Source organism: Eretmochelys imbricata, chromosome 1 (assembly GCF_965152235.1).
Source record: "Eretmochelys imbricata isolate rEreImb1 chromosome 1, rEreImb1.hap1, whole genome shotgun sequence".
NCBI classification, from domain to species: Eukaryota; Metazoa; Chordata; order Testudines; family Cheloniidae; genus Eretmochelys; species Eretmochelys imbricata.
This window is the reverse complement of record NC_135572.1, coordinates 878225-891890: the sequence shown is the minus strand read 5'-3', so window position 1 is coordinate 891890 and position 13666 is coordinate 878225.

The window sequence follows — 13666 nt, the reverse complement described above, 5'->3', positions numbered from 1 at the left end:
TCAGTGCCTAGCAGCCGGGCTGGGCGACGGACGGGAACCGTCTCCCCTGCGGGCACGCCCGCTCCCACGCAGTGCCTAGCAGGCCGGGGCTGGGCGACGGACGGGAACCGTCTCCCCTGCGGGCACGCCCGCTCCCACGCAGCGCCTAGCAGGCCGGGGCTGGGCGACGGACGGGCACCATCTCCCCTGCGGGCACGCCCGCTCCCACGCAGCGCCTAGCAGGCCGGGGCTGGGCGACGGACGGGAACCGTCTCCCCTGCGGGCACGCCCGCTCCCACGCAGCGCCTAGCAGGCCGGGCTGGGCGACAGACGGGCACCATCTCCCCTGCGGGCACGCCCGGTCCCACGCAGCGCCTAGCAGGCCGGGGCTGGGCGACGGACGGGCACCATCTCCCCTGCGGGCACGCCCGCTCCCACGCAGCGCCTAGCAGGCCGGGCTGGGCGACAGACGGGCACCATCTCCCCTGTGGGCATGCCTGCTCCCACGCAGCGCCTAGCAGGCCGGGGCTGGGCGACGGACGGGCACCATCTCCCCTGTGGGCACGCCCGCTCCCACGCAGCGCCTAGCAGGCCGGGGCTGGGCGACGGACGGGCACCATCTCCCCTGCGGGCACGCCCGGTCCCCACGCAGCGCCTAGCAGGCCGGGGCTGGGCGACGGACGGGCACCATCTCCCCTGCGGGCACGCCCGGCTCCCACGCAAGCGCCTAGCAGGCCGGGGGCTGGGCGACGGACGGGCACCATCTCCCCTGCGGGCACGCCCGGTCCCACGCAGCGCCTAGCAGGCCGGGGCTGGGCGACGGACGGGCACCATCTCCCCTGCGGGCACGCCCGGTCCCACGCAGCGCCTAGCAGGCCGGGGCTGGGCGACGGACGGGCACCATCTCCCTGCGGGCACGCCCGCTCCAACGCAGCGCCTAGCAGGCCGGGGCTGGGCGACGGACGGGAACCGTCTCCCCTGCGGGCACACCCGGTCCCACGCAGCGCCTAGCAGGCCGGGCTGGGCGACGGACGGGCACCATCTCCCCTGCGGACACGCCCGGTCCCACGCAGCGCCTAGCAGGCCGGGGCTGGGCGACGGACGGGCACCATCTCCCCTGCGGGCACGCCCGCTCCCACGCAGCGCCTAGCAGGCCGGGGCTGGGCGACGGACGGGCACCATCTCCCCTGTGGGCACGCCCCGCTCCCACACGCAGCGCCTAGCAGGCCGGGGCTGGGCGACGGACGGGAACCGTCTCCCCTGCGGGCACGCCCCGCTCCCACGCAGCGCCTAGCAGGCCGGGCTGGGCGACGGACGGGCACCATCTCCCCTGCGGGCACGCCCGGTCCCACGCAGCGCCTAGCAGGCCGGGGCTGGGCGACGGACGGGCACCATCTCCCCTGCGGGCACGCCCGGTCCCACGCAGCGCCTAGCAGGCCGGGGCTGGGCGACGGACGGGCACCGTCTCCCCTGCGGGCACGCCCGCTCCCACGCAGCGCCTAGCAGGCCCGGGGCTGGGCGACGGACGGGCACCGTCTCCCCTGCGGGCACGCCCGCTCCCACGCAGCGCCTAGCAGGCCGGGGCTGGGCGACGGACGGGCACCATCTCCCCTGCGGGCACGCCCGCTCCCACGCAGCGCCTAGCAGGCCGGGGCTGGGCGACGGACGGGCACCATCTCCCCTGCGGGCACGCCCGCTCCCACGCAGCGCCTAGCAGGCCGGGGCTGGGCGACGGACGGGCACCGTCTCCCCTGCGGGCACGCCCGCTCCCACGCAGCGCCTAGCAGGCCGGGGCTGGGCGACGGACGGGCACCATCTCCCCTGCGGGCACACCCGCTCCCACGCAGCGCCTAGCAGGCCGGGGCTGGGCGACGGACGGGCACCATCTCCCCTGCGGGCACGCCCGCTCCCACGCAGCGCCTAGCAGGCCGGGGCTGGGCGACGGACGGGCACCATCTCCCCTGCGGGCACGCCCGCTTCCCACGCAGCGCCTAGCAGGCCGGGGCTGGGCGACGGACGGGCACCGTCTCCCCTGCGGGCACGCCCGCCTCCCACGCAGCGCCTAGCAGGCCGGGCTGGGCGACGGACGGGCACCATCTCCCCTGCGGGCACGCCCGCTCCCACGCAGCGCCTAGCAGGCCGGGGCTGGGCGACGGACGGGCACCATCTCCCCTGCGGGCACGCCCGCTCCCACGCAGCGCCTAGCAGGCCGGGGCTGGGCGACGGACAGGCACCATCTCCCCTGCGGGCACGCCCGCTCCCACGCAGCGCCTAGCAGGCCGGGCTGGGCGACGGACAGGCACCATCTCCCCTGCGGGCACGCCCGCTCCCCACGCAGCGCCTAGCAGGCCGGGCTGGGCAACGGACGGGCACCATCTCCCCAGCAGGCACGCCCGCTCCCACGCAGCGCCTAGCAGGCCGGGGCTGGGCGACGGACGGGCACCATCTCCCCTGCGGGCACGCCCGCTCCCACGCAGCGCCTAGCAGGCCGGGGCTGGGCGACGGACGGGCACCGTCTCCCCAGCGGGCACGCCCGCTCCCACGCAGCGCCTAGCAGGCCGGGGCTGGGCGACGGACGGGCACCATCTCCCCTGCGGGCACACCCGGTCCCACGCAGCGCCTAGCAGGCCGGGGCTGGGCGACGGACGGGCACCATCTCCCCTGCGGGCACGCCCGCTTCCACGCAGCGCCTAGCAGGCCGGGGCTGGGCGACGGACGGGCACCATCTCCCCTGTGGGCACGCCCGCTCCCACGCAGCGCCTAGCAGGCCGGGGCTGGGCGACGGACGGGCACCGTCTCCCCTGTGGGCAACGCCCGCTCCCACGCAGCGCCTAGCAGGCCGGGCTGGGCGACGGACGGGCACCATCTCCCCTGCGGGCACGCCCGCTCCCACGCAGCGCCTAGCAGGCCGGGCTGGGCGACGGACGGGAACCATCTCCCCTGCGGGCACGCCCGCTCCCACGCAGCACCTAGCAGGCCGGGGCTGGGCGACGGACGGGCACCATCTCCCCTGCGGGCACGCCCGCTCCCAACGCAGCGCCTAGCAGGCGGGGCTGGGCGACGGACGGGCACCATCTCCCCTGCGGGCACGCCCGCTCCCACGCAGCGCCTAGCAGGCCGGGGCTGGGCGACGGACAGGCACCATCTCCCCTGCGGGCACGCCCGCTCCCACGCAGCGCCTAGCAGGCCGGGGCTGGGCGACGGACGGGCACCATCTCCCCTGCGGGCACGCCCGCTCCCACGCAGCGCCTAGCAGGCCGGGGCTGGGCGACGGACAGGCACCATCTCCCCTGCGGGCACGCCCGCTCCCACGCAGTGCCTAGCAGGCCGGGGCTGGGCGACGGACAGGCACCATCTCCCCTGCGGGCACGCCCGCTCCCACGCAGCGCCTAGCAGGCCGGGGCTGGGTGAGGCATGGGTACCGTCTCCCCTGCGGGCACGCCCGCTCCCACGCAGCGCCTAGCAGGCCGGGGCTGGGCAACGGACGGGCACCATCTCCCCTGCGGGCACACCCGGTCCCACGCAGCGCCTAGCAGGCCGGGGCTGGGCGACGGACGGGAACCGTCTCCCCTGCGGGCACACCCGGTCCCACGCAGCGCCTAGCAGGCCGGGGCTGGGCGACAGACGGGAACCGTCTCCCCTGCGGGCACGCCCGCCTCCCACGCAGCGCCTAGCAGGCCGGGGCTGGGCGACGGACGGGCACCATCTCCCCTGCGGGCACGCCCGCTCCCACGCAGCGCCTAGCAGGCCGGGGCTGGGTGAGGCATGGGTACCGTCTCCCCTGCGGGCACGCCCGCTCCCACGCAGCGCCTAGCAGGCCGGGGCTGGGCGACAGACGGGAACCGTCTCCCCTGCGGGCACACCCGGTCCCACGCAGCGCCTAGCAGGCCGGGGCTGGGGCGACAGACGGGAACCGTCTCCCCTGCGGGCACGCCCGCTTCCCACGCAGCGCCTAGCAGGCCGGGGCTGGGCGACGGACGGGAACCGTCTCTCCTGCGGGCACACCCGGTCCCACGCAGCGCCTAGCAGGCCGGGCTGGGCGACGGACGGGCATTGTCTCGGCCTCACCCACACCATCACAGAGCTGGCACAGCCGAACCCGCCCGGCTGACGTGCCATCTCCCCAGTGCGCGGCCAGCCTTTCCTCCCGCCGACACCAGCAGCCCCACGCAGACACAGGGCAGGTCCTAGCTGAGGCAGGAACCTGACCCAGGAGATGCCCCCAGAGCCAGCTGGGGAAGTGCCAGGCACGGGGGGTCGGAGCGAAAGGCTCGGCTGTCCTGGGAGAGGAGGGGCCCCCACCAGGCCTGGCAATGGCTAGCTCACGGCCCCCCCAGCACCTGGCCTGCCACTCGCCCTGCAGACCAGACCCCTCCTCCGCGGAGAGCAGCTTTCCTGCCCGCACCACAGGACACGCAGGGCGGGCACAGCCCGGGGTCAGGCAACGACCACCTCCAACTGCACCCAGGAATTTGTCTATGCTCTGGATGAACCCAGGGCATGCCTCACTTTCCCCCGCGCTGCACGGTTAGCTGGGGGGAGGGGTGTTTGCTCCCTGCACAGACCCAGGTCTGACCCAGGGGCTTGAGCCCACGGAGAGGCCCAGAAGACAACTGCCCAGATCTAGCAACTGACACCCAGGGATGCCCCCCGCAGGCCACCCGCCGGTGCGACCAGCTGCAGGACAGAGGGCTGAGGAGGGGCCGGGGGTCCAGACATCCCTGGACCGTCAGTGCCCGGCAGCACATCTGCCCCCCATGGGCCTGGGCACAGCAGCCCTGAGGCCTGCCACTCCCCACCCCTCCCGGGCCTCTTGTGAGACAGGGCGCCAGCCAGCCCCCACCCCTCTTAGCACGTCCGGCCCAACAGCGTGCAGGGAGGGTCCCCACCACACAAGAGAGAAACTGAGGCAGAGGGGCAGAACCCGCCCATGTTTCGGAGCCAGGCGCTGCCATCAACACAAGCGCCATGCAGGAGAGGGGGCCCCTCGGAGACCCCGGCCCTCCGCTGGCACTGACCACAGCCACCCTGAAAGGAGGGCAGGCCCTGGCACGAGGAGAGTCCAGGCCCCGGGAAGGGTGCCGAGTGGGCATGCAGCAGCCAGCCCTCGGGAGGTCTGGCTGCACAGACAACGGGGCCAGAGGGTCAGAGCCGAGTGACTGCGGGGCGCCGGGGGCCATCGCCCAGAGGAACAGGGCCTGGACCAGCCAAGCGCCCCCAGGGCCCCAGCAGAGGGGGCAGCCTGCGCCCCCCAGACGGGTCGGGGCAGACCAAGAGGCACCGGGCGTGCAGGGCTGGGGCAGCAGCAGGCTGGGAGTCAGGGTCGTGGGCACAGCTCATCCCGCCCAGCCCCGGGCAGTGCTCACAACCCTGGCACTGGTACCAGGAAGCCCCAGGATCGGAGCAAGGTCCCTGTTCTGGTGGGAGTGCCGCCCAACAGCCTGGCCTCTCCCACCCGTGAGCACCGCCAGCTGGCACACCTGCGGGCAACACACAGAGCTGCGCTGTGCCTGGCAGAGAACGGAAACATGGAGCCCGGGGGGATCCCCACTGCTGCCCCTGTGCCGGGTGGTCTCCCACTCCCCATCGGGCCACGCCCCAGGCCTGGCTGAGGATCTCCCTGCTGGCGTGTGGCACTGGGCTTTCCAGCACACGCCGAGAAGCGGAGGGGAAGGGTGCCCAACTCCCAGTGGCACCAGCGAGTAAGCAGCTAGCACCACCAGGGCAGCACGATGCCAAGAGCCAGTTCCTTTGCCTGCATCCCCCCAGGGGGCCGAGGCCTGGCATTGACGCTGAGCCGCTGCTGGGCACCCCCACATGCCAGCAGCCCGGGCTCCAAGGCAGAGCCCGCCTGCACAAGCCTGGCCACTTGCCAGCCCAGCACAAACCTGGGCAGAGTGACTGGGAAGTGGGAGGGGCTAGCGCCGCACAGGCCCAGCCCACGAGCCCCCCAGCCTGGGCGGGGCGTGGGTCACAGACTGCAGGCCAGCAGCATGGAGAGGCCCCCTGGATGCCCCCCACCAGAGGGACCTTGTTCTTTGCCCAGCCGAACACGTGCCCTCGTCTGGCTCCCGGGAAGTGCCAGGGTCTTGTTCTGCTCTGTCTCTGACCTGCTCTATGGGCCTGGGCATGACACAGGCAGGGAAACTGAGGCAGCAGCCAGGTCCCCGGTTCCTAGTGTTCCCCGTCAGTTTGTTTTGCCCACAGGCTGCACACGCCTCGGGGCACGGACTAGCTTTGCCACGCAAGGGCACTGCCCTAAGAGGAGGCCTCGTTACCACGTCCCACCCTACCGAGCACTCAGCCTTCGGGCAGCACGCTCTCCCGGGGGTGCCGGGCTCACTGGGGCCAGAGAGCCCGGGAGAACCCCGAGTCTGGGCTGCCCTCCCCTCCCCTCCCCTTCTAGCTGCCTGCTCCCCACAAGAGACGCTGCATCGCCGGGAGGAGGGCGTGGATCCGTCGGCCCACGCAGCGCCAGCCACTCTGGCGGGGAGGCAAGGCCTTGTGACTTCGCCCCCACTCCCTGCGAGCGGCCCAGGCCGTCCCTCTGGGGCTCCATGCGGAGCCGAAGCCCAGCACAGCTGTCGGGGCCCAGGCTGAGGTGTGAACCCCTCCCCACCGGCTGCCACTCTCCGCCAAAGCCCAGCCTGGCAGCTGCCAAGCAAGGGGATGTGGGAGCAGGGCCGCTCATGGCCTGCCTTTGGGCCGTCGTGCCTTCTCCTTCCCAGGGCGCCGGGCCGGCGGCGAGGGCTGCAGGAGCAGCGGCACCAGGAAGCTCCCGCAGGGCAGTGCCACCCCTCCCAGCTGCACCATGCCCGCGGGGCCCAGGGCAAGGGTGGACCTAGACCCGAGGCAGCAGGCGGGGAGACGCCCTTTGGGCTTTACTCCACTAAGGCTGAATAAAACAGACCCACTGGACCCGCCTGAGCGCACGGCGGGGCTCAAGGGTCACTGGCCCAGCCTGCGGCCCTCTCTGGAGACCCGAGCTGCAGACCACTCCAGCCCAGCGCTCAGCTGCCCACGGCCAGCAGGGCCGAGAGCCGTGGCGGGGCACCGGGGCCAGGCTGGGGCATGCCCGCGCTGGGCAGGGGACCCGGGGGGAGCTGCGAGGACCCAGCTGCCTCGGTGCGGAGCCACCCACTCTCGGAGCGGATTGCCGGCCAGAGGCAGGACTCCCACATCCCGGAGCCAGCGACCCCCTGCCGTCCACAGGCTACAGCCACCGGAACCCCGGCCCACGCCCAGCTCCTGCCACGCACGACACGCTCACCCTCCAGGAGCTTGGGCTGGATGGGCAATCCCGCACCAGGCGGGCACGTGCCAGCGGCTGAGAACCCCTCGCCCAGCCAGGAGAGCGTCTGCCCGGCCCCGGGGGACAGAGCGCTCCCCCAGCCCGCCAAGCCAGCTCCCGGGATTCCCACCCCCGAGGCCGGCCAGACAGCGCCTCACATCTGCACGTGGCCAGGCAGACACGCTGGCGAGCCGCGCGGCTGGCGAGCCGGCAGCCCCGAGCCCAACACAGGCAGCAGCGAGCCACCGATTCCGCGTGTGCGCGGCGAGCCAAGCGACGGCATCTTCAGCGGCGCGATGCAGGTCTAGGCCACGGCGCAGGAGAGCAGACGCCACGAGGACAAGCACCGCTGGCGGCAAAAGCCAGCCCAGCTGCCTGGAACAGGGACCCGGCTCCAGTCCCGGGGCTTCCTGGTACCAGCCGGGAGCCACGCCGCGCCCCCCCACACCCGCCCGGCGCCTCCCCCTGCACCCGGCCAGGGCCTGCGTGAGCCACGCCCGCCACCCACACCCGCCTGGCACCTCCCCCTGCTCCCGGCCAGGGCCTGCGTGAGCCACGCCCGCCACCCACACCCGCCTGGCACCTCCCCCTGCTCCCGGCCAGGGTGAGCACGCTGCGTGAGCCACGCCCGCCACACCCGCCTGGCACCTCCCCCTGCTCCCAGCCAGGGTGAGCCACGCCCGCCCCCCACACCCGCCTGGCGCCTCCCCCTGCGCCCGGCCAGGGCCTGCGTGAGCCACGCCTGCCACACCCGCCCGGCGCCTCCCCCTGCTCCCGGCCAGGGTGAGCCACGCCCGCCCCCCACACCCGCCCGGCGCCTCCCCCTGCGCCCGGCCAGGGCCAGCGTGAGCCACGCCCGCCACCCACACCCGCCTGGCACCTCCCCCTGCTCCCGGCCAGGGTGAGCCACGCCCGCCCCCCACACCCGCCCGGCGCCTCCCCCTGCACCCGGCCAGGGCCTGCGTGAGCCACGCCCGCCACCCACACCCGCCTGGCACCTCCCCCTGCTCCCGGCCAGGGCCTGCGTGAGCCACGCCCGCCCCCCACACCCGCCTGGCACCTCCCCTGCTCCCAGCCAGGGTGAGCCACGCCCGCCCCCCACACCCGCCTGGCGCCTCCCACTGCGCCCGGCCAGGCCTGCGTGAGCCACGCCTGCCACACCCGCCCGGCGCCTCCCCCTGCTCCCGGCCAGGGCCTGCGTGAGCCAGGCCCGCCCCCCACACCCGCCCGGCGCCTCCCCCTGCACCCGGCCAGGGTGAGCCACACCCGCCCCCACACCCGCCCGGCGCCTCCCCCTGCTCCCGGCCAGGGCCTGCGTGAGCCGCGCCCCCCACACCCGCCCGGCGCCTCCCCCTGCACCCGGCCAGGGCCTGCGTGAGCCACGCCTGCCACCCACACCCGCCTGGCACTCCCCCTGCTCCCGGCCAGGGTGAGCCACGCCCGCCCCCCACACCCGCCCGGCGCCTCCCCCTGCGCCCGGCCAGGGCCTGCGTGAGCCACGCCCCCCACACCCGCCCGACGCCTCCCCCTGCTCCCAGCCAGGGCCTGCGTGAGCCACGCCCGCCCACACCCGCCCGACGCCTCCCCCTGCTCCCGGCCAGGGCCTGCGTGAGCCACGCCAGCCACACCCGCCTGGCACCTCCCCCTGCTCCCGGCCAGGGTGAGCCACGCCCGCCCCCCACACCCGCCCGGCGCCTCCCCCTGCACCCGGCCAGGGCCTGCGTGAGCCACGCCCGCCACACCCGCCCGGCGCCTCCCCCTGCTCCCGGCCAGGGCCTGCATGAGCCACGCCCGCCACCCACACCCGCCTGGCACCTCCCCCTGCTCCCAGCCAGGTGAGCCACGCCCGCCCCCCACACCCGCCTGGCGCCTCCCCCTGCGCCCGGCCAGGGCCTGCGTGAGCCACGCCTGCCACACCCGCCCGGCGCCTCCCCCTGCTCCCGGCCAGGGCCTGCGTGAGCCACGCCCGCCCCCCACACCCGCCCGGCGCCTCCCCCTGCACCCGGCCAGGGTGAGCCACGCCCGCCCCCCACACCCGCCCGACGCCTCCCCCCCTGCGCCCGGCCAGGGCCTGCGTGAGCCACGCCCCCCACACCCGCCCGGCGCCTCCCCCTGCTCCCGGCCAGGGCCTGCGTGAGCCACGCCGCGCCCGCCACACCCGCCTGGCACCTCCCCCTGCTCCCAGCCAGGGCCTGCGTGAGCCACGCCCGCCACACCCGCCTGGCACCTCCCCCTGCTCCCGGCCAGGGTGAGCCACGCCACATCCGCCCGGCGCCTCCCACACCCGCCCGGCACCTCCCCCTGCTCCCGGCCAGAGCCAGCTTGCACCGAGCGACGCTGGGACCAGCAGACTGGGCACCGGGCACCGCGCCAGGGCCCGGCTCTGGCCTCGAAAACACACCGCAGCAGCCCCCGACTCACCCTTGGAATCTTCTGGGTCAGCCCCTCCCCCGCCATGCTCTCTGGGGGCCGGCCGTGGGGCCGCCCCATATTCAGTCTTCAGGAGACCGCCAAGTGGGGCCACTGCCTCCCCAGTCCAGGAGGGTGAGGCTCTTCAGGGGAGGGCCAGCTGCCCACCTTCCCCTCCCCTCACGCAATGGGGGGTGTTCCCCTGCCCCGGCAGGCCTGCGCCCACCCCTCCCCAGCCCCACAACAGCCGCAGCCCCTCGTCCCAGGCCGGAGCCCGGGCCAGTGCCAGTCCTCGAGCAGCGGGCACAAGGCCAGCCCATGCCAAGGGACCAATGGCCAGGGCTGGCGACCCCCCCACCGCCTGGCCAACCAATCCCATGCCCCGAGACAGCGCCCCCTACCCGCTTGGAGCCCTCTGCGTCCCCCTCCCCTCTGCCCATGCCCCCCCAGCCCCCCGCCAACCCTCCCCAGACCGGCCCCCAGCCCCCTGCCAACCCTCCCCAGCCCGGCCCCTCTGCCCCCCCAGCCCCCTGCCAACCCTCCCCAGCCCAGCCCCTCTGCCCCCCAGCCCCTGCCAACCCTCCCCAGCCCGGCCCCTAGCCCCCCCAGCCCCCTGCCAACCCTCCCCAGCCCGGCCCCTCGCCCCCCCAACCCCCTGCCAACCCTCCCCAGCCCGGCCCCTCGCCCCCCCAGCCCCCTGCCAACCCTCCCCAGCCCGGCCCCTCTGCCCCCCAGCCCCCTGCCAACCCTCCCCAGCCCGGCCCCTCGCCCCCCCAGCCCCCTGCCAACCCTCCCCAGCCCGGCCCCTCTGCCCCCCCAGCCCCCTGCCAACCGTCCCCAGCCCGGCCCCTCTGCCCCCAGCCCCCTGCCAACCCTCCCAGCCCGGCCCCTCGCCCCCCCAGCCCCCTGCCAACCCTCCCCAGCCCGGCCCCTCTGCCCCCCCAGCCCCCTGCCAACCCTCCCCAGCCCGGCCCCTCTGCCCCCCCAGCCCCCTGCCAACCCTCCCAGCCCGGCCCCTCTGCCCCCACAGCCCCCCGCCACCCTCCCCAGCCCGGCCCCTCTGCCCCCCAGCCCCCCGCCAACCCTCCCCCAGCCCGGCCCCCAGCCCCCCCAGCCCCCCGCCAACCCTCCCCAGCCCGGCCCCTCGCCCCCCCAGCCCCCTGCCAACCCTCCCCAGCCCGGCCCCTCTGCCCCCCAGCCCCTGCCAACCCTCCCCAGCCCAACCCCTCTGCCCCCCAGCCCCCTGCCAACCCTCCCAGCCCGGCCCCTCGCCCCCCCAGTCCCCTGCCAACCCTCCCAGGCCGGCCCCTCGCCCCCCCAGTCCCCTGCCAACCCTCCCCAGGCCGGCCCCTCGCCCCCCCAGCCCCCTGCCAACCCTCCCCAGCCCAGCCCCTAGCCCCCCAGCCCCCTGCCAACCCTCCCCAGCCCGGCCCCTCTGCCCCCCCAGCCCCCTGCCAACCCTCCCCAGCCCGGCCCCTCTGCCCCCCAGCCCCCTGCCAACCCTCCCCAGCCCGGCCCCTAGCCCCCCCAGCCCCCTGCCAACCCTCCCCAGCCCGGCCCCTCTGCCCCCCCAGCCCCCTGCCAACCCTCCCAGCCCGGCCCCTCTGCCCCCCAGCCCCCTGCCAACCCTCCCCAGCCCGGCCCCTAGCCCCCCCAGCCCCCTGCCAACCCTCCCCAGCCCGGACCCTCTGCCCCCAGCCCCCCGCCAACCCTCCCCAGACCAGCCCCAGCCCCTGCCAACCCTCCCAGCCCGGCCCCTAGCCCCCCCAGCCCCCTGCCAACCGTCCCCCAGCCCGGCCCCTCTGCCCCCCAGCCCCCTGCCAACCGTCCCCCAGCCCGGCCCCTCTGCCCCCCAGCCCCCTGCCAACCCTCCCCAGCCCGGCCCCTCGCCCCCCCAGCCCCCTGCCAACCCTCCCCAGCCCGGCCCCTCGCCCCCCCAGCCCCTGCCAACCCTCCCAGCCCGGCCCCTCGCCCCCCCAGCCCCCTGCCAACCCTCCCCAGCCCGGCCCCTCGCCCCCCCAGCCCCCTGCCAACCCTCCCCAGCCCGGCCCCTCTGCCCCCCCAGCCCCCTGCCAACCCTCCCAGCCCGGCCCCTCTGCCCCCCAGCCCCCTGCCAACCCTCCCCAGCCCGGCCCCTCGCCCCCCAGCCCCCTGCCAACCCTCCCCTGCCTGGACCCTCTGCCCCCCCAGCCCCCTGCCAACCCTCCCAGCCCGGCCCCTCTGCCCCCCCAGCCCCCCGCCAACCCTCCCCAGCCCGGCCCCTCGCCCCCCCAGCCCCCTGCCAACCCTCCCCAGCCCGGCCCCTCTGCCCCCCAGCCCCCTGCCAACCCTCCCCAGCCCGGCCCCTCTGCCCCCAGCCCCCTGCCAACCCTCCCCAGGCCCCTCTGCCCCCCCAGCCCCCTGCCAACCCACCCCAGCCTGGCCCCTCTGCCCCCCCAGCCCCCTGCCAAGCCTCCCCAGGCCCCTCTGCCCCCCCAGCCCTCTGCCAACCCTCCCCAGCCTGGCCCCTCTGCCCCCCCAGCCCCCTGCCAACCCCCCCCAGCCCGGCCCCTCGCCCCCCCAGCCCCCTGCCAACCCTCCCCAGCCCGGCCCCTCTGCCCCCCAGCCCCCTGCCAACCCTCCCCAGCCTGGCCCCTCTGCCCCCCAGCCCCTGCCAACCCTCCCCAGCCCGGACCCTAGCCCCCCCAGCCCCCTGCCAACCCTCCCCAGCCCGGCCCCTAGCCCCCTGCCAACCCTCCCCAGCCCGGCCCCTCTGCCCCCCCAGCCCCCTGCCAACCTCCCCAGCCCGGCCCCTCTGCCCCCAGCCCCCTGCCAACCCTCCCCAGCCCGGCCCCTCTGCCCCCCAGCCCCCTGCCAACCCTCCCCAGCCCGGCCCTCTGCCCCCCAGCCCCCTGCCAACCCTCCCAGCCCGGCCCCTCGCCCCCCAGCCCCCTGCCAACCCTCCCCTGCCTGGACCCTCTGCCCCCCAGCCCCTGCCAACCCTCCCCAGCCCGGCCCCTCTGCCCCCCCAGCCCCCCGCCAACCCTCCCAGCCCGGCCCCTCGCCCCCCCAGCCCCCTGCCAACCCTCCCCAGCCCGGCCCCTCTGCCCCCCAGCCCCCTGCCAACCCTCCCCAGCCCGGCCCCTCTGCCCCCCAGCCCCCTGCAACCCTCCCCAGGCCCTCTGCCCCCCCAGCCCCCTGCCAACCCACCCCAGCCTGGCCCCTCTGCCCCCCCAGCCCCCTGCCAAGCCTCCCCAGGCCCCTCTGCCCCCCCAGCCCTCTGCCAACCCTCCCAGCCTGGCCCCTCTGCCCCCCCAGCCAACCCTCCCCAGCCCGGCCCCTCTGCCCCCCAGCCCCCTGCCAACCCTCCCCAGCCTGGCCCCTCTGCCCCCCCAGCCCCCTGCCAAGCCTCCCCAGGCCCCTCTGCCCCCCCAGCCCTCTGCCAACCCTCCCCAGCCCGGCCCCTCTGCCCCCCCAGCCCCCTGCCAACCCCCCCCTGCCCGGCCCCTCTGCCCCCCAGCCCCCTGCCAACCGTCCCCAGCCCGGCCCCTCGCCCCCCCAGCCCCCTGCCAACCCTCCCCAGCCCGGACCCTCTGCCCCCCAGCCCCCTGCCAACCCTCCCCAGCCCGGCCCCTCTGCCCCCCAGCCCCCTGCCAACCCTCCCCAGCCGGCCCCTCTGCCCCCCAGCCCCCTGCCAACCCTCCCCAGCCCGGACCCTCTGCCCCCCCAGCCCCCTGCCAACCCCCCCCAGCCCGGCCCCTCGCCCCCCCAGCCCCCTGCCAACCCTCCCCAGCCCGGCCCCTCTGCCCCCCAGCCCCCCGCCAACCCTCCCCAGCCCGGCCCCTCTGCCCCCCAGCCCCCTGCCAACCCTCCCCAGCCCGGCCCCTCGCCCCCCCAGCCCCCTGCCAACCCTCCCCAGGCCCGTTACCTGGGAGCGGAGGTGACCCGGGTTCATGTCCGAGCAGCGCCAGGGCTGGGAACAAACCAGGGAAAGCGCCAGTGAGACCC